The sequence below is a fragment of the Pan paniscus genome, chromosome 6 (assembly GCF_029289425.2).
Source record: "Pan paniscus chromosome 6, NHGRI_mPanPan1-v2.0_pri, whole genome shotgun sequence".
NCBI classification, from domain to species: domain Eukaryota; kingdom Metazoa; phylum Chordata; class Mammalia; order Primates; family Hominidae; genus Pan; species Pan paniscus.
Window position 1 is genome coordinate 106,882,568 of NC_073255.2, and position 26,806 is coordinate 106,909,373.

At 35.1% G+C, this 26,806-nt stretch overlaps 1 protein-coding gene across 1 annotated transcript in view; it reads left to right on the forward strand.

The window, feature by feature from the left end:
* Nucleotides 1–26,806, forward strand: part of ZNF804B (zinc finger protein 804B) — a 590,375-nt gene that overhangs the window by 251,972 nt on the left and 311,597 nt on the right. The window lies entirely within an intron of this gene.

Consider the following 26,806-nt stretch of genomic DNA (forward strand, 5'->3'; position numbering starts at 1 on the left):
ACACAGAGGTCTTCTGAAACCAAATTATGGTAGAAAATATGAAGATGAGGTTTTGATAATTCAAAGCAAGACTCACCATTATAAAACTGTATGATGATTAGGGCTAAATAGTTACTTTCATTTAAATAAAAATATTCATACACTGTTATGTCAGATAATCTTATAGTATTGAGAATTGAAATGCCTGTCATGTACACGATGAAGATATATGTAATGGAATAAATTTGTAGGGTTTTTTGGGCATTTTGAAAGTGTATTTTGTATTATTATTGTCCTTTTCTTATCACAATAAATATATTCTTAAAAGCATCATGTTATACATAATACATACAATTTTGTCAATTAAAAACTTTTAAATTAAATTAAATATTTAAAAACATAAAAATCAAATGACCCTTAGATGTTGAAACAATGAATCCTAAATGCCCAACTCATTTAATCAAAACCACCTTTTTGTAATGTATTATATATTTAGATATATAAAATGTGTGAGTAATCTTATAACACATATATTTTTAACATTGAGATCAGAAACTAAAACACTGTTAAACTAATAAAAAGTACAAATACAGTAATATATTTAAATTTAAAGAACTTTTTAGCAACTATTGGATGAAAGATTTGTGAGTACAATTTATAGATAGGCACTAATGTTTGCATTTAGTGCTTAATTTAGTTAAGCTAGAAATAAAATGTAGATTTATTGATATTCACATTGGAAAATAGTTAAAAATTTTTGAGAAATTCACATACAAAACCTAATCCTTTAAACCTCATATATTTTCCCACAATAACATGTTTGAATTTTTCTTGCTTTTCTTATTATTGAATATTGACTATGTTTAGGTCCTGTTTTAAGCAGTTTACATGCAGTGTGTGTTGTCTCATTTATTTATAACAAGCCAATTAAATAGATAGCAATTTTCATGGAAATACTTTCTAAATGACAAAAGTTATGTTATGAAAGGTGGCATTCTTTTTTATAACTACTAGAGAAGGGGGTGGAATGTAATCATTTTATCTACTATCATGTTATTTACCTCTAATTAACAATTTTCACAGATATAAAAGCCCTTATATGGTATTTAGGGACTTAAATCAGCTATAGTCTTCTTATCTCATGTTAAATAGTATCTTCAAGCTGGCTCTATAAATAATAAGTGAATGGATGAGAAAAAAAGGAAGTGAACCAAATATGTTAATGGAAAAAATATTAACAAAAAATAGAGGATTAATGAATTCAACAACTCTTAAAAATCAACTGTTCAAACTACTTTCTATGTAAGTACAATTTGAGTCTATTCTGATAGAGAAGTAAACTCAATTCTTGAATGTGATTTCAGTATAACTCTGAAGGAGTCTGTAATGGTGATTAAAGGCACAGTTATTGCACAAGGTTACCAATTACATTTGTTTTCACACGGCTATATACTTTTTTTTTTTTTTTCAAAATCCTTACCAATTTTCAGAGGCAAGGGTTACGGTACAACTAGAACCCTTTCAGTTTCATTTTCAGAGTGATAGTAATTGTTTCATACGTGGGAAGGTTTTCTGAGACTATAATAGTACATGTGTGATTTTGTGTGATTTATTCAGAGGCTCATCAGCTTCTTTAGGAGGCAGGAATGTAACAGTTCTCCAGAGGAGACAGTGCCATAGTGAAATATGGGACTAAGGCACTGCAGATTTAGCCCAGACCCTTGACTCTGAAAAGTCAGAATAATACATTTAGTTGTTTTGCTGGACATTGTGTAAATATTTTGGAAGAGTATGCTTTATTTTGCTAAGTTCAGAATGCACAGTGGGATAATGTGTGATCTGGAACTTGCCCAATGTATGTAAGAGCTGAGGCACATCAACAGAGAGGAGATATTGGCAAACCTTTTACTTGCAGTTCCTAGAAACTGAAGAGCTATGTAACCAGAATATAGAATTACTTTCAATCATAATATTTTAGTATGAGAATGAGTCATTTAGCATCAACTCTTTCAATTTATTGATGAAGAAACTAAGGCTCAAAGAAATTAAGTGACTTGCTGGAAATTATTACTAAATGGATGCCAGAATCAGAATGAAATCAAAATGTTCAGATTCAAAGCCAAGTGCTCTTCTGAGTGCCTCGTGCTGCCTCTTACATTAGACTACTTCTGACCCACAGATTAAATTCAATTTTTCGACTTATAAATAGTGTTCTCTTTTCATAGCCACAACATGAATCATACAGGTGAAAACCCATGCCTTTATGGTACCACTTCCTTTATGTCAATTATGTTTAAAAGTGGTAAAATCTAGCCTGTTTGTGAGTGCCATAGTTTCAGGAAGAGTAGTTTTGTATAGGCATTCTTAAAACAAACTTTCATGCATAATTGTTTATTTAAATTAAAAAGTATGTAACAAAAAGAGAGGAGTTTTGCAGTATAATGTGAAAATGTGATCCTGAATGAGCAAAAAAAAAAAAAAAAAAAAAGGGAAATTACAGCAGGTCAGATTTTATTTTTTTTGTGGGCAAGGACTGGTGGACTTGGCACTGGTAATATCTGGTTAGAGATTTTAAAATGTATTCAAAAAAGCAAATCAATGAAAATTAAACAATCTATAAATAATACTTAGCCATCATAATTAAAACAGCTACTATTATAAGACAGACCTATTTAAGAAAGGGTGATTTTTTTTTGTTTCCCATCTGACTTTGGCTATATCTTTTCAGAAAATACTTTATAAACTTTGGAATCTCATGAATAATTTAGTTATTATTCATATAAAGTATGATCATAAAAATTAAGAGGATACATATAGAACAGTTGAATTACTTACACAGGGAATGTGACTTTATTTTATGAAGCTGTGGGTCTTGTTGATTTAAATAGTTTCTGGGGTTTTTTTTTGTATCCTGGTTGAAAGATTAAGTTGTATTATGTTAGGCTATAATTGTGTTATTCATAGGAATGAATTGTATAATCATAGTGTGGTGACGGCATGCAGGTAACCATGACTACTACTGTTGTTCCATCAATTTTTGCTTCTTTATGCAGTGGTGAATATTTTTAGTGGTTCTATTATTTGCTCTTTTAAAACTTAGAACCAAAATTATAAGTCATCTCTATTAAAAAAAAAGTCTTGCATAATTTTATAGGGTCCTCCTTTTAGATACTTAGGTATGGAATATCAAAAAGGAAGCTCATGGAAAGAGAATTCTAATTTAAACTAAAATGTGTATCAGTGGGGCCACCATCTTCATTTTTCTGACTGTAATATTTGCATTTCTGGGCATTTTTTTCTAGCCTTCTTCTCTGTGTAATCATTAATTCTTGGCTATATTTTGTGTATCAGATTTCTGAAAACTTCCTCTTCTGTTTCATTCACACAAACACTATTATTGTTTAGGCCTTCACCACTCATACTTGGATTATTAAAGTACCATTCTGAGTGGCCTTCATTTTATTCTTAACAGTATCTATCCTGGGCTTCATCTTTTCTTACTAATCCTTTTGGCTTGACTGCATTCTAAAGTAATATAAAACTCACAAAAACTCATCACAAAACTGTTCCAAAGCTAAACATTTATTCTTTCGGAGGTTGTAGATCTCAAAGTGAATATAAAAATATTTATTCTTTAAGGAGCATTATTTTCTTTACAGACACTCCAACTGATGGGTTACAAAGCGTGGAGTGTCAGAAGCCTTGGAGGCTTTTTAGGCTACATAGCAGTGTATATCACAGAGAACATCACAGATTTTGTTGTTGTTGTTGTTCCTTTTATAGTTATGAAGTCTGCTGCAAGCAGAATCACAAGGTCAAGGTCAAAGGTTATAGAACATTTTTAATACTACTGTGTATGTAGATGGAAATACAAATAAGTTATAGCTGCTAATTTTGATGCACCAATTTTTTATTCTCTGGTAACATAAATTACTTAAGATAATAAAATTATTCATTATTGAAACTTCATATTGAGGTAAAATTATTCTGTTATTGCAGTTGTAGAATGTTCCCTTCATTACATGAAAACTACTCTTGCAAATCCTAGATCCACTTATTGAGTCTGATAGCAGAGTTATGACAAAATCTGATAATCAATAGTTATAGCAAATAGCTCAGTCTTTACTTGCATATCTCAAAAAGCAGAAGTGTTTCCAAACACAACACTAATAAAATTCTGTTTCCTTCTCACCTCTGTCATTACATTGCAGACCTTCCACACTCCTTAGAAACTTATTCTTTCCCCAGCTCTAAGTGATTTTTCTCCTTTTCTACCCCAGATTCTTTATTATGTAAACATAAGTGGCAGTTCTCTACAAGACATAATTAGTCTTTAATTTACAGAAGAAAGGAGAAAATGGGACTAGATACTCTGGCTGGATGGAAAAGGTGGATATCTATGAACAATCTCCAGTTAATTATTTTCAATCACAAAAATAATGGTTTTTGTAATTAGATTTTTGAAAATAATTTTTATGGGAATATATATATCATGCAACAGTATAGCTGACTGTGCTGGAATCTGGTAACAAAACCTTTACATTTAAACAGGTCTCAAAGCAAGGGCGTTTTTTTTCTAGGTAAAATAATGGCTTTTATTTTCACTACAAAATCCTTTTCTAATCTCTCAGATTATAATCCAAAGACATCTCAATTGTCTTCCTCCTTTAAAAAAATCTTTTAGACCAATATTTTCCCTCTGCTTAATTCCCTGTATTTGGAAGGTAATAACAACATCGTGCCTCTTATCATAGATGGGAGAGTTTATGAATCCATTTTTAAAACACCTCATATTTTATCTGTTCACAATTGTAAAGGCATTCAGAAGAATGTGCAGTGACATTATACAAACCAGTCTTGAAACCTCATTTATATCATGCATTGTGAAGAATGATTATGTTTTGTTTGTCCGATTTTCAATCTTGTATGGAGTAAAACTTTGAAAAATATAACAAAAATTAGATAAAATAATAGTTATTATATTTATCATATTAATAATTTAAAGTATAGCACAATTGATGTGGTTAGATGCCGTGGCCATATTAAAGTTTTTAAAGCTCCTTTCAATGTCAGTACATATTCACTTAAGAGGTAAGACATAGTTCTAATAAATAGTTCTCTCACCAGCAAACACTGTTAACAGAGACTTCACAAGGAGGCATATTTTCAGGAGAGGCTTCTCCAAACTATTCAACTCACCTGAGCTCCTCTGCAAATGTAGATTAATTTTTTTTCTTAACTGATCACATTATTATTTTCTTAGGGTGCTAACAATGTCACCACAGGCCATTGAGCACTTCTTTGTGGACTGACAGAAGGTGTTCCTTCTTCATGACAGGGTCAATACTGCACTGGGCAGGTGGCTTGACCAGCAGATGAAGTGCGTGTTGGCCTCCATCGTCTTCCAACTGTGTGCTTCTGGGCTGGGACACGACCTTCAGCACTATATGCAGCAGCTGTCTTACCTGGTCCCTCTTTCTGATTTCAATGCCTAAGCTTCCTTTAATTCATTCTCAGCCTCCACTGCAGAGGAAAGCTTGGCAGTCTTTGGGCACAAGAAGTTGCATATAATGGATGAGGAATGATGTTTTAAAATTAGATTTCATAAAGAATCTAGAGGAGGCATCTCTTACTACCTACGCTAAATGAAATTCCATCTCTTAATTACATTTTACAAAACATAAGAGACATTTTACAAAATGTTTACAAAGTGTATCTTCTCGTTAAGCTAGTTTATGTTTCTATTTAATCCAGCTCACAAGGTTAGGGTGAGTATAGGATTGGGTTTTCCGGGTTCAGGAAACACTTCAAAGGAAATCATACTTTGAACATGTTATCTAAAGTTATCCATGATTTTATATATATATATATATATATATATATATGTCAACCTAATATAATACATATAATTATATATAATATAATATATAATAATTATATATAATACATATTTATATATTATAATTATATATGATTATATATATTTATAAATATATATATTTTTGTAAAAAGCTTTGAAGTATTTATAAAAAGCAGCTGTATAGAAGCAAATAATTATTCACTGTCTTATGTTGACAGCATGGAACAAAAGGCAAAATCATGACTCATGAAACTATAAGGTGAATATATGTCAAATCTTTTATTTAACTCATTAATTAATAAGAGATTCAGTAAAATCTTAGGACCAGCTCAAAGGAAAAATGTAAAGAACATAGGCTTCCATTAAGTGGAAATAAGTTTGGTAATATATGCAAAGTTAGTTAATAACCTATAAAGTAATAAAATGTCAGTTTTCTAGAAAAGGAAATCCAAGTATATCTCAGTTTATCAGATGTAATTTATTTGCATTTCTATGAACAATAATTATTTGCATGACAATCAGTCTTGTGCAAGTTAACTTCTACTTTTACATTAGTCTAGTTAATAGAAAATCAGTTAAAGTTATTCATCCCTATTGAATTACATAATCCCCAAATGGTCTATCAGACAGCTTCTACCACTTTGTTGAAATGATGCCCAGTAATTTCATTTGCTGATTTCCAAATCTTAGACATTTTTCTTGACACACCCAAATATATTGCATCAGACAACCAGTCTCTAAAGTTAAAAAAAAATCACAATTTCTATGTATTTTTTCATTACACAAAAAACCAAATAGATTGTTGAAGTCCTACTCTGAATCATATAAAGTTAATCTATGAGCACCCAAAAAAAACAGACTATCCCCAGTATGCTCGCCATTCACTGAGAATTTCACAGTTGAGCCTTGTTTTCTCCACAGATACTACATCTGCGCATGCTACTGAGTCTCAGATCAATTCTGAGAAAGACAAAGAGCTGTATTGATCTAACAAACACATATTATTGCCACACATTTCTTACCAGGTCTTTCCTGATGCTTATAACATTCCCCCAACACTGTCCCTCAATCACTCACTGATTCCAGCACAGTTCATGCAGCTGGTGGCAGACTTGATTCTCTCTCATTAGCTTCCAATATCTCCCACTCTCCACATTCTCACCATTATGAGAATACCTTACCCCTACTTAAGAAGAAATATTGAGACCATCTGGCATGATATCCCGCCTTTATTCCCATCTTTCACTCAGAGCACTGCTCACAGAATCCTACCAAAAAGGAAAAGCTTTCCTTTCACTTTCAAGTAGACCCTTACACTCTATCCACTCCCATCTCCTTGAATGTAGCCCATGTTTAGCCCCTCTGTCTTAAGTAACTTTCACGTTTCTTTTCCAGTGACATTTTCCTTGTTACCCTTGAACATGTTCAGGTTTCTCTCATTCTGGACATTTTTACCTAGATCAGCTACCCTTCTCACTGTGATACAGGGCCATATACCTGCCAGACTCCTGGATCATGAGTATCCTAATTTGCTGCTTCCACAAGGTACTTGCCCATTTTATTATTAAATTTCTGGATTTGAGGTCCACATTTGCTTGACATGTGACTAAAATTCTGTTTTCAAAGGTTATCCTTTGGTCTCAGAATTCTTCTGCAATTTTTGACATTTTGATTTTCACTTTTCTTCTTTTATCTATAACACAGCACTTTCTTGGTTCTCTGACTTCTTTATCACTTTCTTAATCTATTTACTAAAACATTTATCTGTTATCCTTTTTCTTGATTTCTAATCATTCTCAATATGTGATCCATAGTCATAATTTCATTGTTTCAATTATTGAATCAAATATATGTATCCACTTTCAATCTTCTCAATTTCAATCACATAATTCCAGTTGCTCACAAGATAAATATTTTCTTAGGGAAATTTAATACCTGTCAAATTGAAAACACTATATATCTTGACAATGGAGCTTCTTTCGTGTCAACCTAATTTTAATTGATGTGCAATGGACTGAATGTTTATGTGTCCCCTCAAGTTCAAATTTGAAATCCTAACCCCCAGAGTGATGGTATTAGGAGAAGGTGGGGCATTTGAAAAGTGATGAGGACATGAAGGCAGAGCTTTTATGAGTTAGATCAGTGCCCTTATAAAAGAGGTCTCAAAGAGATCCCTACTCTCTTCCACCATGTGAGGACACAGGGAGAAGATGCTGTTTATGAACCAGAAAGTGAGACCTCATCAAACACCAAATCTACTGGCAACTTCCTCTTGGACTTCCCAGCCTCCAGAACTGTGAACTGTGAGAAATAAATGTCTGTTGTTAATAAGCCACAGTGTTATACTGTTCTATGGTGTTTTGTTATAGCAGCTGAAATGGACTAAGGCAGTGTTAACACATCTTTCCAAATCCCATGGGAGAGAAGAATGTCTTTTAATTCCCTATACACATTTTTACTGAATCTCATTTTCCATTATTTCCTCAGCTCTAAATCTATCACCAAATTCTTTTATTAAGTTTATATTTACTATTTTTATATCTATTATGTGTATATACATATGTTATTTCCCATCTAGATTATAAGCCACCTAAACAAAAGGACTGTTTCTCTTATCTTTTCTTGGACCTTTGGAGCAATTACTGAATAATAAAAGGTAATAATACTAATAATACATTGCGAAGCCTTACCTTTTTAGGTGACATTAACATTTATTTTTAAATTTAATTTCATAACTGACACTCAGAGAAGTCAAGAGGCATTGCTATAGGATTCACAGCCTATAAGGGACAGAAACGGAACCAGGAATTGTTTCTAGGATACTTCTTCATTACAGTATTGATTAAGTGGCTGGTCAACAAAATGATATAAAGTGGGGAAAAAAGTAACCCATATTTACCCGTTAAAGTTGATTGTTACTCATTCTTAGTAGAGAGGTTCTCTCTTTCTCTCTGTCTCTTTTACTTCTCATATTTAGGTAACATGAAATTTCCTTGGAGGGTTCCTAGAGCAAGTAAAAAATTAGAAACTTGAGAAGCTTCCATACTAACTGGGTAACAACAATTTGCTCACTGAAAATAGTTCCAATAAAAGCACTTAATGGTTTTTTTTGCACTACTCTGAAAGGCAAATTCTTTTTGCATTATTTACTTTGTTTTCCCACACAAAACAATAAAAGTAGATATTTTTGATGTAAAGAGTTACATGTTGTAAAGCTCTCTCTTTTAAGGGCTGCATTTCTTTTCTACCATTATAAAGCAAACATTATTTTGTGTTTCAAACCAGAATCTAAGGCTGTGGAAAAGTCAGATAAAATTTAGTGTTTCAAATGTTATGTTGGAACATGTTTCTCCTATAAAATCCTAGAGTTTGATTGCTATGTTCCTACACAGGAAAAGTCCACAATGTTCTGTTGTAAAGAGATAATTTATTATTGGGCAAAAGTTTTTGATTGACTCCAAATAAAATTATGTATTAGTCCATTCTCATGCTGCTATGAAGAAATACCAGAGACTGGGTAATTTGTAAAGAAAAGAGATTCAATTGACTCAGAGTTCCCCATGGCTGGGGAGGCCTCAGGAAACTTACAATCATGGCAGAAGGCACCTCTTCACATGGTGGCAGGAGGGAGAATGAGTGCAAGCAGGGGAAATGTCAGACACTTACAATCATGGCAGAAGGCACCTCTTCACATGGTGGCAGGAGGGAGAATGAGTGCAAGCAGTGGAAATGTCAGACACTTACAGAACTATCAGATCTTGTGAGCCCCACCCATTATCAGGATAACAGCATGGGGAAAACCCTTGCCATGATCCAATTACCTCCACCTGGTCCTGCCCTTGACACATGGGAATCATTACAATTTAAGATGAGGTTTGGGTGGGGACACAGAGCCAAACCATATCATTCTGCCCCTGGCACCTTCCATATCTCATGTCCTCACATTTCAAAACACAATGGTGCCCTACAAACAGTCCCCGAAAGTCTTAACTTATTCCAGCATTAATCCAAAAGTCCAGGTTAAATGTCTCATCTGAGACAAGGAAGTCTTTTCCACCTATGAACCTGTAAAATCAAAAGCAAGTTAGTTGCTTCCTAGATACAATACAGATACAGGCATTGGGTAAATACAGCTGTTCCAAATGGGAGAAATTGGCTAAAATAAAGGGCTACAGGTTCCATGCAACTCCACAACCCAATAGGGCAGTCATTAAACCTTAAAGTTCCAAAATGATCTCCTTTGACTTCATGTCTCACATGCAGGTCACACTGATGAAATAAGTGGGCTCCTATGGCCTTGGGGAGCTCTGCCCCTATGTCTTTGAGAGTACAGCCCCCCTCGCAGCTTTTATGGGCTGGCTTTGAGTGTCTGTAGCTTTACTAGGTGCACAGTGCAAGCTGTTGGTGGATCTATTGTTTTGGGATCTGGATTATGGTGGCCCTCTTCGCACAGCTCCACTAAGTAGTGCTCCAGTGGGGACACTATGGGGGATCAAACCCTATGTTTTCCCTCTGCAGTGCCCTAGAAGAGGTTCTCCATGAGGGCTCTACCCCTGCAGCAAACTTCTGACTGAATATCCAAGCGTTTCCATACATCCTCTGAAAGCTAGGTAGTGGCTCCCAAACCTCAATTCTTGACTTCTGTGTACCCACACTTTCAATACCATGTTTAAGCCACCGAAGTTTGGGGCTTGCGCTCTCTGAAGCAATGGCCTGAGCTGTACCTTGACCCTTCTAGCCATGGCTGGGACACAGGACACCAAGTCCTAAGACTGCATAAAGCTGCAAGGCCCTGGGCCCTGGCCACAAAACCATTTTTTCCTCCTAATCCTCAGGGCCTGTGATAGGAGGGGCTGCCGTGAAGACTTCTGCCGTGCCACAGAGACATTTTCCCCATTGTCTTGGTGATCAACATTTGGCTTCTCGTCACTCATGCAAATTTCTGCAGACTGCTTGAATTTCTCCTCAGAAAATGGATTTTTCTTTTCTATTGCATCATTAGGCTACAAATTTTCCAAACTTTTATGCTCTGCTTTCCTTTTAAACATTCCAAGCCATCTCACTCAAGTTCAAAATTCCATAGATCTCTAGTACAGGGGCAAGATGCCATCAGTCTTTTTGCTAAAGCATAACAAGGGTGACCTTTGCTCCACTTCCCAAGAAGTTCCTCATTGTCTTCTTGAGACCACCTTATCCTGAACTTCATTGTCCATATCACTATCAGCATTTTGGTCAAAGCCATTCAACAAGTCTCTAGGGAGTTCCAAACTTTCCCATATTTTCTTGTCTTATTCTGAGCCCTCTAAACTGTTCAAACCTCTGCCTGTTACCCAGTTCTGAAGTCACTTCCACATTTGTGGGTATTTTTACAGCCAACGCCCCACTACTCCCAGTACCAATTTTCTGTATTAATCTATTCTCATGCTGCTATGAATAAATACGCAAGACTGGGTAATTTATAAAGAAAAGAGGTTTAATTGATTCACAGTTCCTTATGGCTGGGTAGCCCTCAGGAAACTTAACAATCATGGCAGAAGGCACATCTTCCCAGGATGGCAGGACAGAGAATGAATGCAAGCAGGGGAAATGCCAGACACTTATAAAACCATCAGATCTCATGAGACTCACTCATCATCATGATGACACCATGGGGGAACCGCCCCCAAGATCCAGTTACCTCCACCTGGTCCTGCCCTTGGCACATGGAAATTATTACAATTCAACGTGAGATTTGGGTAGGGACACAGAGCCAAATCATATCAAGTTATTTCAATATTTTGTCCTGAAAGTGGTAAGATTTTATCAGAGAAAGGTAATTTTAAATAAGCCATGCTCCTGCGAGCAATTAAGAGAGAAGAAACATATGAGAATTAGAAAGCTAGTACTCACTATAAAAAAAATCCAGTTAATGAATATACTTCACTTAAAAATGAGATATTGAATCTACCGGCATGATCTCTAATTTTGGCCTGATGGTGGAAAGGTAACTTCTATATACAATGAGAATCTATTTATGTAGAACATACCTTCCTTTCTGCAATTAAGTTGGGATATCTGAGATTCTTTATTTTTATTTTTTAATTGACACATAATAATTGTGCATATTTATGGGGCACATAGTGATGTTTTGATACATGCAATGTATAGTCATTAAAACAGGTTAATATTCACAGCATCTCAAACATTTAACATTTCTTTGTAGGGGGAACATTCAATATTCTCTCTTTAGCTATTTGAAATTATATATAATTGATAACTCTAGTCTAGACCATTAGAATGTATTTCTCCTATCTAGCTGTAATTTTGTGTCCTTTGACAAATCTCTCCCTTTCTCCTCCTTTCTCCTACCCTTTCCAGCCTTTAGTAATCTCTGTTGTACTCTTTACTTCTATACAATCAACTCTTTTAGGTTCCACATATGAATGAGAACATACACCGTTTAACTTTCTGTTACCAGCTTATTTTATTTAACAACCGCAGGGTCATTTATGTCACTGCGAATGACAGGTTTCATTCCTTTTTAAGAGTTAAGCACTTGAGTTGACTAAGTATCTTGGCATTATGAATACTGCTGCAATAAATATGGGGGTGCAGATATGTCTTTGATATTTTTGTTGCCTTCCTTTGGATAAATACTTAGTAGTGGAATTGTTGAATCATATGGTAGTTCTATTTGTAGTTTTTTAGGAGCCTCTATACTGTTCTTTATAGTGGCTATAATAGTTTACATTCCCACCCACAGTGTATAAGAGTTTTCTACTCTCTGCACCCTCACCAACATTAATTTTTTTTCTTTTTGATAATAGCCATTCTAACTGTGGTCAGATGATATCTCACTGTGATTTTGATTTACGTTTCCCTGATGATTAGTGATTGAACTTTGTTGTTGTTGTTTTTTGAGATGGAGTCTCACTCTGTTGCCCAGGCTGGAGTGCAGTGGTGTGGTGTGATGTTGGCTCACTGCAAGCTCCGCCTCCTGGGTTCATGCCATTCTCCTGCCTCAGCCTCCCGAGTTGCTGAGACTACAGGCGCCCGCCGCAACACCTGGCTAATTTTTTGTATTTTTAGTAGAGACGGGGTTTCACCATGTTAGCCAGGATGGTTTCGATCTCCTGACCTTGTGATCCACCCGCCTTGGCCTCCCAAAGTGCTGGGATAACAGGTGTGAGCCACCGCGCCCAGCTATTGAACTTTTGAAAAATATATTTCTTGGCCATTTGTATGTCTCTGAGAAATGTCTGTTCAGATCATTTGCCCATTTTAAAATCAAATTTTTTATTTGCTGTTGAGATGTTTGATATCCTTGTATATTCTAGATGTTAATGTTCATCAGAGGAATAGTTTGCAAACATTTTCTCCCATTTCATAGGTTGGCTTTCCACTCTGTTAATTGTTTCCTTTGTTGTGCAAAGTTTTGTTGCTTGATATAATCACACTTGTTTTTGTTTTTATCACCTGTTCTTCTGAGACCTTATTCATAAAACCTTTTCTGAGACCGATGTTCTGAAGCATTTCCCCTAGTAGTCTTACAGTATGGGGATTTACATTTAGATCTTTAACCATTTTGAGTTGATTTTTGCATAAAGTAAGAAATGGAGGTCTGCTTTCATTCTTCTGCATATAGATATCAAGTTTTCCCAGAACCACTTAAGAGGGTGTACTTTCCTTAGTGGATACACTTGACACCTTTGTCAAAAGTTAGTTGGCTGCAGCTATGTGAATTACTTCCTGGGTTCTTTATTTTGTTCCATTAATCTTTGTTTCTGTTTTTATGCCAGTATCATTCTGTTTTGGTTCACATAACTTGGTAGTATATTTTGAAATCTGGTAGTGTGATGACTCTAGCTTTGTTTCTTTTTCCTTTTTTTTAATTATTTTCTTTTTATTTTATTTTATTATTATTATACTTTAAGTTTTTAGGGTACATGTGCACAATGTGCAGGTTAGTTACATATGTATACATGTGCCATGCTGGTGTGCTGCACCCATTAACACGTCATTTAGCATTAGGTATATCTCTTAAAGCAATCCCTCCCCCCTCCCCCCACCCCACAACAATCCCCAGAGTGTGATGTTCCCCTTCCTGTGTCCATGTGTTCTCATTGTTCAATTCCCACCTACGAGTGAGAACATGCGGTGTTTGGTTTTTTGTCCTTGCGATAGTTTACTGAGAATGATGATTTCCAATTTCATCCATGTCCCTACGAAGGACATGAACTCATCATTTTTTATGGCTGCATAGTATTCCATGGTGTATATGTGCCACATTTTCTTAATCCAGTCTATCATTCTTGGACATTTGGGTTGGTTCCAAGTCTTTGCTATTGTGAATAGTGCCGCAATAAATATACGTGTGCATGTGTCTTTATAGCAGCATGATTTATAGTCCTTTGGGTATATACCCAGTAATGGGATTGCTGGGTCAAATGGTATTTCCAGTTCTAGATCCCTGAGGAATCGCCACACTGACTTCCACAATGGTTGAACTAGTTTACAGTCCCACCAACAGTGTAAAAGTGTTCCTGTTTCTCCACATCCTCTCCAGCACCTGTTGTTTCCTGGCTTTTTAATGATTGCCATTCTAACTGGTGTGAGATGGTATCTCATTGTGGTTTTGATTTGCATTTCTCTGATGGCCAGTGATGGTGAGCATTTTTTCATGTGTTTTTTGGCTGCATAAATGTCTTCTTTTGAGAAGTGTCTGTTCATGTCCTTTGCACAGTTTTTGATGGGGTTTGTTTTTTTCTTGTAAATTTGTTTGAGTTCATTGTAGATTCTTGATATTAGCCCTTTGTGAGATGAGTAGGTTGTGAAAATTTTCTCCCATTTTGTAGGTTGCCTGTTCACTCTGATGGTAGTTTCTTTTGCTGTGCAGAAGCTCTTTAGTTTAATTAGATCCCATTTGTCAATTTTGGCTTTTGTTGCCATTGCTTTTGGTGTTTTAGACATGAAGTCCTTGCCCATGCCTATGTCCTGAATGGTAATGCCTAGGTTTTCTTCTAGGGTTTTTATGGTTTTAGGTCTAATGTTTAAGTCTTTAATCCATCTTGAATTAATTTTTATATAAGGTGTAAGGAAGGGATCCAGTTTCAGCTTTCTACATATGGCTAGCCAGTTTTGCCAGCCCCATTTATTAAATAGGGAATCCTTTCCCCATCTTGTTTTTGTCAGGTTTGTCAAAGATCAGATAGTTGTAGATATGTGGCATTATTTCTGAGGGCTCTGTTCTGTTCCATTGATCTATATCTCTGTTTTGGTACCAGTACCATGCTGTTTTGGTTACTGTAGCCTTGTAGTATAGTTTGAAGTCAGGTAGTGTGATGCCTCCAGCTTTGTTCTTTTAGCTTAGGATTGACTTGGCGATGCAGGCTCCTTTTTGGTTCCATATGAACTTTAAAGTAGTATTTTCCAATTCTGTGAAGAAAGTCATTGGTAGCTTGATGGGGATGGCATTGAATCTATAAATTACCTTGGGCATTATGGCCATTTTCACGATATTGATTCTTCCTACCCATGAGCATGGAATGTTCTTTCCTTTGTTTGTGTCCTCTTTTATTTCGTTGAGCAGTGGTTTGTAGTTCTCCTTGAAGAGGTCCTTCACATCCCTTGTAAGTTGGATTCCTAGGTATTTTATTCTCTTTGAAGCAATTGTGAATGGGAATTCACTCATGATTTGGCTCTCTGTTTGTCTGTTATTGGTGTATAAGAATGCTTGTGCTTTTTGTACATTGATTTTGTATCCTGAGACTTTGCTGAAGTTGCTTATCAGCTTAAGGAGATTTTGGGCTGAGACAATGAGGTTTTCTAGATATACAATCATGTCATCTGCAAACAGGGACAATTTGCCTTCCTCTTTTCCTAATTGAATACCCTTTATTTCCTTCTCCTGCCTAATTGCCCTGGCCAGAACTTCCAACACTATGTTGAATAGGAGTGGTGAGAGAGGGCATCCCTGTCTTGTGCCAGTTTTCAAAGGGAATGCTTCCAGTTTTTGCCCATTCAGTATGATATTGGCTATGGGTTTGTCATCAGAATTGCTTTGGCTATTTGGGATTTTTATGATTCCACATGGAGTTGAGGATTATTTTTTTTTCTTTTTCTGTGAAGAATATCATTGGTATTTTAATAGAGATTAGATTGAATCTGTAGATAGCTTTGGATAGTATGGCCATTTTATCATTAATAATTTTTCTAGTCCATAAACATGGGATGTCTTTCTGTTATTTTTGTGTGTTCATCAATTTCTTTCATCAGTGTTTTATCATTTTTCTTATAGAGATTGATCACCTTCTTGGTTAAATTTGTTCCTAGGTAGTTTTTGTAGCCTTTTTAAATGGGATTTCTTTTTTTCAGTTTTTATTTCAGCTAGTTCCTTGTTTGTGTATAGAAATTATGTTGATTTTTGTTGGTTGATTTTTTTCTTCTGCAATTTTGCTGACTCTGTTCATTAGTTTTAAAAGTTTTTGGGAAGAGCCTTTAGATTTTTCTATGCATAAGATTGTGTCATCAGCCAAGAGGAACAACCTGACTTCTTCCTTTTTAGTTGGGATGCCCTTTATTTTATTATCTAGCCTAATTGTTCGAGCTAGGATTTTCAGTATTGTGTTTAATAAAAGGGATGAAAGTGGGCATTCTTAGCATGTTCCATATATTAGAGGACAGGCTTTCTGTTTTTCCCTATACAGTATGATGCTAGCTGTGGGTTCATCATACATGACCTTTATTGTTTTGAGGTATGTTCCTTCTATATCCAGTTTGTTGAGAATTTTTGTTATAAACAGATTTTAATGTTATCAAATGTTTCTGCATCTATTGAGAAGATCATATGGTTTTACTCTTTTATTCTGTTGATGTGATGTATCATATTTATTGATTTGCATATCTTGTACCATTTTTGTGTTCCTTGAGTAAATCTCACTAGATCATGGTTTATGATCTCTTTGACATGTTTTTGAATTCAGTTTGCTAATATTTTGTTGAGGATTGCATCCATGTTCTTCAGGAATATTGGTCTGTAGTTTTTATGTAGTTTTTTTGTAGTTATTATGTCCTTATTGGATTTTGGTATCAGAGTTTTGCTGGCCTTGCACAATTAGTTTGGAAGAATTCCTTCCCCTTCAATTTTTGGAATCGTTTGAGAAGAATTGGTATTAGTTTTTCAAAATTTTGATAGAATTCAGCAGTGAAGCTGGACTTTGCTGGAATGTTTTTTGTTGTTGATTCAATCTTCTTAGTATTGGTCTGTTCATATTTTCTATTTCTCCTTGGTTCAATCTTGGTAGGTTGTATATGTCCAGAAATTTACTTTTTCTCTAGGTTGTTCAATTTGTTGGATACAGTTGTTCATTAGAATCTCTGATAACCTCTTGCACTTCTGTTCTATCAGTTGTAATATCTCCTGTTTTATTCCTGACCTTATTTATTTGTGTCTTCTCTCTTTTTAGTCTAGCTAATGGTTTGTTGAATTTGTTTATCTTTCAAAAAAGCTAACTTTTTGTTTCATTGATCTTTTCTATTTTGTTAGTCTCAGTTTTGTTTAGTTCTTTTCTGAGCCTTCTCATTTCATTCACCAATTTTGGGTTTGCTTTATTCTTGCTTTTCTAGTTCTTTAAGGAGCATTGTTAGTTTATTTGAAGCTTTTCTACTTTATTGATGCAGGCATTTATTGCTATAAACTTGCCTCTTACTACTGCTTTTGCTGCATCCCGTAAGTTTTGGTGTGCTGGGTTTTTATTTTAATTTGTTTCAATAATTTTTAAAATTTCCTTTTCAGTTTCTTCCTTAATGCATTGGATGTTCAGGAACATGTTGCTTAATTTTTATGTATGCATATTTTCAGATATTCCTCTTGGTATAGATTTTTAATTTCATTCTATTGTGGTCTAAAACATACGTGATGTTATTTCAGTTTTTGAAAACTTTTTGAGATGTGTTTTGTGTTCTAACATATGGTCAAATGTGAAGAATGTTCCATACACTGATGAAAATAATGTTTTCTGCAGCTGTTGGTTGAAATGTTTTGTAAATATCTATTAAGACCATCTGGTCTATGGTGCACTGTAACTTTGATGTTTCTTTGGATTTTCTGTATAGATGAGCTATCCAATTCTGAAAGTTGTGGGTGGGTTGAAGTTCCTATTACTGTTTTGTGGCACAACCATCTCTTTAGATCCAGTAGTATTTACTTTATAAATCTGGACCCTCCAATGTTAGATACATATATAATTATTATATCCTCTTACTGAATTGATCCCTTATTTATTATACAATGTCCTTTTTGTTTCTTTTTATAATTTTTGACAGTCTGTTTTAGTATAGCTACTTTTGCTCTTGTTTGGTTTCTATTTGTGTGAAATATATTTTTCCATAACTTCACTTTATATGTTTCTATACAGGTGAGCTGAGTTTCATGTAGACAGTATATAATTGGGTCTTATTTATTCAGCCAGTGGATATTTTTAATTGTGGAAATATAATCAATTTATACCCAAGGATATTATCGATATGTGAACACTTACTACTGTTTTTTATTCTTTTCTCATTATTTCGCTTCATATTTTCTCTCTTATTGTTTATTTTTGAAGTTTGATGGTTTTTAGTAGTTATAAGTTGTGACAATGCAGCCACCCATCTGGGCTTGCTGTAATAAAGATAGAACCTTTCTCTTTCTTTTTTGTGCATAAGCAATATTAGTGAGTTTCATAATTTAGTGTGTTTTCATGATGATATTTACTGTCTTTTTGCTTCCAGATGCAGGACTCTCTTAAGCATTTCTTGTAAGGCCAATCTAGTGATGATAAATTCTTTTAGTTTTTCCTTGTCCGGAAAATAATTTGTTTCTTATTCATTTCTAAAGTGTAGCTTTGCTGGGTGTAGTATTCTCCACTTTCAGTTTTTTGTCTGTTTGTTTTAGTATTTTGAATATATCATTCCATTCTCTCCTGACCTTTAAGATTTCTGCTGAGAAATCTGTTAGTGTAATGGGGATTTTCTTATATGTGATTTGATGCTTTTCTCTTGCTGTTTTTAGAATTATTTCTTTATCTTTGACTTCTGTCAATTAGACTATAATCTGTCTCAGAGAGGGTCTGTTTGGCTTAAATCTGTTTCATAATCCTTGAGCTTTCTGGATGTGGATATACATCTTTCCCAAGACTTGGAAGTTTTCAGCTATTATTTCATTTAATAGGTTTTCTATACCTTTTCACTTATTTTCTTGTTTTGGAATTCCCATAATGTGCATATTTGTTTGCTTAATGGTGTCCCATAAATCCTGTAGGCTTTCTTTGTTTTTTATTCTGTTATGTTGTATATTTTAATTTTGCTCATTGAATTTTTCAGCTGTAAGTGTTTTGGGTTATTTTTATGACGTCTATTTCTTGGCTTAATTTCTCTTTCAAAACATGAATTGTTTCCCTGACTTCATTTAATTATCTATATTATATCACACTGAATTTCCTTAAGATTATTATTTTGACATTTTTTTCCTGGCATTTCATCTACATCCTGATGATTATTGTTACTAGAAAATTATTGTGTTCTTTTGGATACGTAATATTTTCCTGCTTTTTAATATCTGATGCATCCCTACATTGATATCTATACATGTGGTAGAATAGTCATCTTTTCCAGTTTTATGGAGTTGGGTTCGTAGAGAAAGACTTATTTCTATAGATGGTCTTAGAATATCAGTTGAATGAGGTGCACAGGCTTTGATTCTAGGTGGATGCAGTAGTGCAGTCCTTGTACATTTTCTTCAGCAGTAATCCATTTTAGTGATGTTTTCAAATGTCTCAGTGGCCTGGGCTGAATATATGGTGGCAATGCTGTGGCTTTGCTGGAGGTGAACTCACAGGACTATGTCTCAGGCCAAGGATACAAACATGAACATGATGGATCAGCCAACTGAGGGTGTGATTCACTATGGTTGGGGGTGCAGGGTGGTTACTCTGGCTAGGGCCACTGTTGCTTGGTTGTCTCAAGGGTGTGTCCACTGGGCTGTTTCTCAAGCCCTAGATATGGGCACAAGGCCACTCTGCCAACCTGATTGTGTGTCTGCTGATGGTGGGCATGCCAGACTGTTTATCACACTCTGGGCACAGGTACACCACTGCTAGGCCAGTCTGGTGGCATGTTTGCTGGAGGTGGCCTGTCAGGTTGTTTCTCAGGCCCTGGGTGCAGTTGCAGTGGGTACTGGTTTCTCTGCTGTGTAGGACAGGAGTCAGCCAATCCTAAACCTAGGTTTTGAGTAGCCAGAGTTGCAACAACACAGCCACCCATGTGGGCTTGCTGGAATGAAGATACAGCCCCAGTGCTGGGGAGGTAAATTGGCTACTGGCTCCCAGAGCATAGTGCTCTCTAGAAGTAGGTGCAGTCTTAAGATTGTACCATGTTGCAGTGGCTTGGGACACAAAGGGTCAGTAGGGAATGGGGAATTCACACCGTGTTCTCCTAATCAGTAGTAATGCTGCTGTGTGAATTCCTGGCAGCTCTCTAAACTGGGCTCAGGGCTTTCAAGGACTGTGGGATTCTCCTGTAGTAAGGACTACAAGTGTTTATGGTGACAGTGGGTCTTGGTAGAGTTTCTCCACTTACTTTTTTTCCACGAGGGGAAGTCTCTCTCGACTTCAGGTTGATCTCATCATAGGAGACAGGATAGTAGAGGCAGGATGGCTCATTAGTCTCTCTACAGTGCCCTCCTGGACTTCTGAGCACCACAGGGACCTCTCATCTCCCCTGCTGCCTTCTAGTGCTCTATCTTCAATACTCCAGTTAAATTCTATCTGTTTATTCTTTGCCTTGTTTCTTTTTTTGTGGGGAGGATGAGTGTCATGTGCCTCTAGTCAGCCATCTTGCTGACTTTACATTACGAACTTTTAAATAGGTATGTTTTAAATAGTTTATATGAAATCCCAGTAAAATCTGTAAACAAACAATTGGACCTTGATGAAGGTGGAGATGATCCTGATTTTCTTTATTATCCGGTTATGTCTTAGTTTTTATTGTTGTTTTGTTTTGCCTTCAATTACTATATATTTTTCCTAAAATTTCAAATTGTTTATGAAAATGTGATTTAAGTATGTCAGTGTGGTTTTGCTCTGAAGGATTACTAAAGGGCACATAGGACTGTAGGACAGTGTTTTCTGTAACTCCCTAGAAAGAAGGTTTCTTCATCAGGAGTGTCATTCTATGAAAGAAAGCTTATGTGTTGCTTTCCTAATTCTTAAATAAGAGCAAGATATCACAGAAATACTTAACTGTTGTTAACATCTACCTTTTGCTTATCGATGAAAGAGAACATGAGCTATCACATGTGAGTGAAGCAAGGCAGGAAGATAAGTAGGAGAAAGGAATGGTTAGATAGGAAATGCAACTAGAGGGGAAAACTAAATGGGAACTCGAATATTTTAAGGACTCCATCTTAACCCATGTTAATTCATAAGAAAAATCTTACACATTAGGAGAAAAAATAACTAGATGGATAAATACACATGCACATAAAAAATTAACTTTCACAGAATTTTGTCATTAAATACATTTAGAGAAGTTAGCCTGACCCATACTTCTGATTTCAAAATCCATAAATACCAACATATATAACAAAATGAGGTAGTATAGGAATTTGATAGGAATATTTGTTTCTTCATATATTTGTAATATTCCACCAGTTCTACCATCCCATTTCTAATATTTGAATAGATGGGTGGTGGCCACTTTAGATATTCATTTTATAAATGCAATTTCCAACAGTTAGCTGTATCATGTGAGTTTTCCTCTATAGTGCTGACTTTTTCCAGTGAACTCAATTGGCTGTTTGTTCAAATTCCCCACTGAAGAAACTAAAGACATGTATTTAAGTTCCTAGTGTAAAAATGTGTTGAGACAATAGATGAATTCATTTACTGAATATGCTGGCCAGTATGACTTGACACAGATTAACATTCTCCTACTTCTGTGGAAAATACCACAAATACTTTGCTCTGTTGGTGGTATAGAAATAAAATAAGATGATACATGAAGTTTGTCTAAACTATAGATGGCATTTTGGTCCTTCAATTGGTTAATTCCTCTCTAATAACCATTTCAGAATATTTGAGCATTTTACTAGAGTTTATTTATTTTTTTTACTGGGTATGTAGACTTGCGAAAGTCTTAAAAGTCTCTCCATATCACTAGATAAGAAAAAATTCATTTGTTCCTAACCACAAGGTTCAGCATTTGTATAGATTTGCATGAGAAACACAGAAAATCCAGGCAGAGGCAATGTTCTGTACAATGCTTTTTCATTAAATATCTTTCATCTCTGTTCTTGATTCCTATTTTAGCTGCTCTTTCCTGTCAGACCTGAGCTCATATGCCTAGGAGTTTTTGACTGAAGCACAACATCACTCTTGCCTCATTTTTCATGTCACAATTTTCCCACAGAATAGGAAGTTTTAAACTGATAATAAATTACAATGAAACCAAGCTGACATAGAAGTCCTAGTTTGCTAAATTGTGGGCAGCACCCTGCCAAGTGGAAGGTGTCTAGAGCTGCACTGTGACCATCACATATGTTCTCCTACATTCCATGACTATATTTCTTAATGCTTCACATTTTACATTAAAACAGTGAGGACCTCACTGCCAAACAGCTGTGATTTTGCAGAGCTCTCATGTCTAATAATATCCCACTGGCTAGATGAGATATAACGTAGACTTTGAATAACCACTTATTTGTGGTTAAGAAAAAGCATACATGGCTCCTGCTTCTGATAGAGTCCACTCTGTACTTTCCTTTGCAATATTAGATAGCTATTAATTTTTCAGGGTAATACTTAGGGTACAAAGAAGTGTATTTCATTGCTTAACTCATGTCAACTTATTATGGGGCTTTAGCTTCTCCCTACTCACTTGATAATTTTAGCTCACAAACTTAGTGTTTCCCTTCCTTTTATATGTCATGACACATGCAGATGATAATATTTGTTTGGCATATTGGCATTGGAGTAAAATGAGGCTGTCTCTAAGGTTCTGTTCACTACAAAGTCTGGACAATCATTATATTAGTATACATTTGGCTGTTTATTAGTGGCATATTCATTAGGAGGCTTTGTAACTACCTCTTTACTGACAGTTGCTAAGAAAGCTATTACTTTTTTTTTTTTTTTTTTTTTACAAAAAGTTTTCAAAGTCCTCTCAGAGAAGAGTATCATTCTTAAAAAAAAAAAAAAAAAAAAAAAAAGATGTGAAATTAAGAGAGTATCCAGTCCTTTAGGTTGTCTAGAAGTCCTGGCTGATACCACATTCCATGGACCTGTGTAGTCTATGGAGCCATCAACTCCCCATTCTTCTGGTTATACAAAATGATACTGAAGATTCTCGCATGTTAAAATTTATGGAGAGTAATCTCTGAGATTACTGTTCTACCTCAATCACAATTATCCCAGAATATAAGAAATGAAAAAAACAAACAAAAATGGTCCACATTTTTGTCCAGTAGGGAATGAGGACAGATGAAAGCTTTGAGCGACTAATTACACCCATACCTATAGATGCAGCCGTACAACCCACATGACCAGTGTGTGATTTGCTCACTTATACCACTCCATCCCTCTTCTAAAGTCTTTCCAATTTTCTTTTCAAAGCTTACTATACATTTAAATTTGTGATATAATGATTAGTCTTAAGCATTTTATTGATTCTCAAGTACTTGTAAACTGAGTTTGAGTTAGCAGAACTCAGAGTCAGAAATGTTTTAAATTAACTCAATTATGATAGTAGTCATAGACTTTTTGCTCTTATATGGAATTTAAGTGGGTGGATACTGTAATTATTGAATGACATACGTTTTGTTATTTGTAATTAGTTAAAGTCTAAATGCAAACTTAAACATATTACAGTTTGAGTCATTAGCTTATTAATTTTTTATGAAGCTATTATCTATCTTAAGAACTTGGAGTCTACCAAGTAATTAAGGCAATGTCTCCAAAAATTATACTATTATAAAAAATGAAATTTCCATATTTTTAATCTTTCAAAAGCAATTATGCACGTTTGCCCAGTGTTATTTAGAACAAACTTCCTGATACTATAAACGTCCCAGAAAAACTTGTTTTTTAAAAAACAAACTTATTATATGTTATCTGACATTGCCCATTCATCTATATACTCACTCTTAGCTATTGGCATGTTGTCAATACAAAGTGCTAACAGTTCATAAATAATTTGACTTCTCTTCCTCTCCCATCTTGAGATCAAAATATTCCCTAAGTTCAGCTATTATGTCTCATGTGTTATTTGAATCCATCACACTATTTAAATCCTTTTGTTTCCACAGTGATTCAGTTTCTTGCCCTCTTGCTCTTGGATCATGGTAGTAATTAACTATGTGTCCAAACTATTTTTTACTCTACTGAAATTACGATTTTTAAAAGGCAAAGCTAATTATATTATTCACTGACTTAATTATAAATTCACTGCCAAAGTTTCCTATAATCTACAAGTTATGTTTCAAACTCCTTAGCAAATTTATTGATTAACTGGCCCGTATCTACCCCTTCACCCTGAAACCACAACTTCCTTCTCCTAATTACATGGTTTACTTTTAATTACATCAGCTGTATGCATGATGCATTCCTTCAACAAATGTGCATTAAATCCCCGTAATGTGCCAAGTGCTGTGCTAAGCATTGGTAATTTAATAGCAGGCAAGTGAAATATGTCCTCAGGAAGCTACAATGTTCTAGGCATGAATATAACACAATTGGCAATAGTAATATACCATAACAAGTGATATGATGTGCTTAGGAGTAATGCTCAATAATTAGATAGGTCAAGAGAATGGAACAGGGTTGCCCATGTAGGGGAGCTGGGACACGGTTTTGCTAAAGCACGGGGGTACACATAGGGGGAAGAGCACAGTGAAGTGGCATAATATGATTACATTTGTATTTTTATAAGGTTTATTTGATTTCTTTGTAGAGAATAAATTGAAGAAAGGGCACATTAGATGCAGGAAGACAAACTGGAAACTATTCCAAAAATTTGGTTATGAAATAATGGTGACTTGACCTGGGTATAACCCTGGGTGTGGTGAGAAAAGGATAAATTTGGTAAACATTTCAGAGGCACAAATGATAGAACCTAACGACTGAAATGGTCTTGGGAAAAAGGAGAATGAGATAGAGAGGATATTGTCCTGGTTTGTGGCTTAGCAAATGAGTTTCCTGATGGTATCACATACTAGCAGAGCAAACCCAGGAGAAGTGAGAAGCCTGTAATAAAAGATAGAAGTTCCGATTTAGACACGATGATTTTAAGATTTGGTTGGACACCCAGATGGAGCTTTTGGTGAAGAGATGAATATGGTGGTCTGGCTCTTAGGAAAAAAGTCTGAACCACTGATTCATATTCAGAAATCTTTAGCATAAAGATATTCTAAGAAAGTGGATAACAATATCCAAGGATAATTTAGAGTGAGAATAAAAGTTGGCCTTAGAATAAAATTCCTGAGAAATATCAATATTTGGAACATCAATAAGAAATAAAGAGTTGACAAATGAAATAAAGGTGAGGCAAGAAGAAAGTGATTATAAAAAACCCATGAGAGAGAGTTTAGAATAATAGATCAAAGAAAGTAAAACACTGACTGAAAAGTATCCACTGGATTGTATAAAAAGCAAATCATTTTTTACATGCAAGATAATGATAAAGTTGAACATGTTTAAATGCTGCAGAAAAAAAGCCAGAGAGAGAGAGAGAGAGAATCTTCTCTAGAAGATACAGGGAATAAAAATAAGAGTCCTTAAAGCTAGCTCTCTGAGGATGTTGGATAGGAAAAGGATTCTGCACAATGGTAGATGGACTAACCTTAAAATAAGAGAATTTCTTCCATTGTAATAAAACAAAACAAAACAAAAAGATGCAGTTGAGGTTGTGAGTTTAGCATTTATAACAGAAAAACAATAACCTTAGATTTCTCAGCCCTTCTTTCCACCCTACAAGAAGCTAATTACATTTTATACTTTCAACATCTATTCAGTAAAACTACAGACACTTTTATGAGAGTTCAGTGGCCAAAATAGAGAATATTCTTATTCATATTCTCTCGCTCTCCCTCTCTCATTATGTATAGGAAGAGAGAACCTCTCCCAGGTGGGTCTGCGCTGTTATATGTGAGCCTTCAATGTGAAAACGAAGAAGGTCATGAAAGCTCTTCTCAGACAATACAATACTTTTTGAACGGCAAGGCCCTAAAATCTAGAGATCAATTCAGGGAAGATACAAATTTTGGTCTCATCCCTGAACTGGTCAGATGACTGTCCAGCCCAAGAGCCCTTATATTACTTGGTGCAAGTGCTTATGCCCTCAATGTTCTGCTTTTTCTAGTGGGTAAAATTAGGCAGTTGGTCATCTCCTTGTTTGCCTTTTTTGCAGACAAAGAAGGCTGTACTGGAATGTCAGTTTGTGAATCCTTCAACCTTCTACCACTGGAATTTGTTTGTTCTTGCTTGTCTAATAAAGTGCTTTCTTTACATATTTACTCAACCCATGATTCCTGACCTCATCATGTTTATCCAGCATGTGACCTTTGAAACATTTGAGTGGTACATAATTATAGAGTGGTTTGTTATGATAGTGATATATTTTTAAAATGTCAATATATAACAAATAATAGAAATAGTAAGGAAGACCCTGAAGTGAGCATTTTATACAATAATCTTAACCCAATATTGGCAGGAACTTGAGTTAATTACAAACAGCAACTTGATTAGCTTGTGAAATAGAAAGCAGTCATATGAAAAGAGTGAGCAAGAAAGTTGTGCATTTGGAAATTTCAGGATGATAGAAAACATTAAAATGGCATTGAGGAGAAAGCTCTAGGAAGGTAAACAAGATTGCTGAGCAGCTTCAAACACCAGTTGAGGTTGGAAACTATGAAGATATAGTTAACTTACTTACTGTGCGCAATTATAAAATATACCG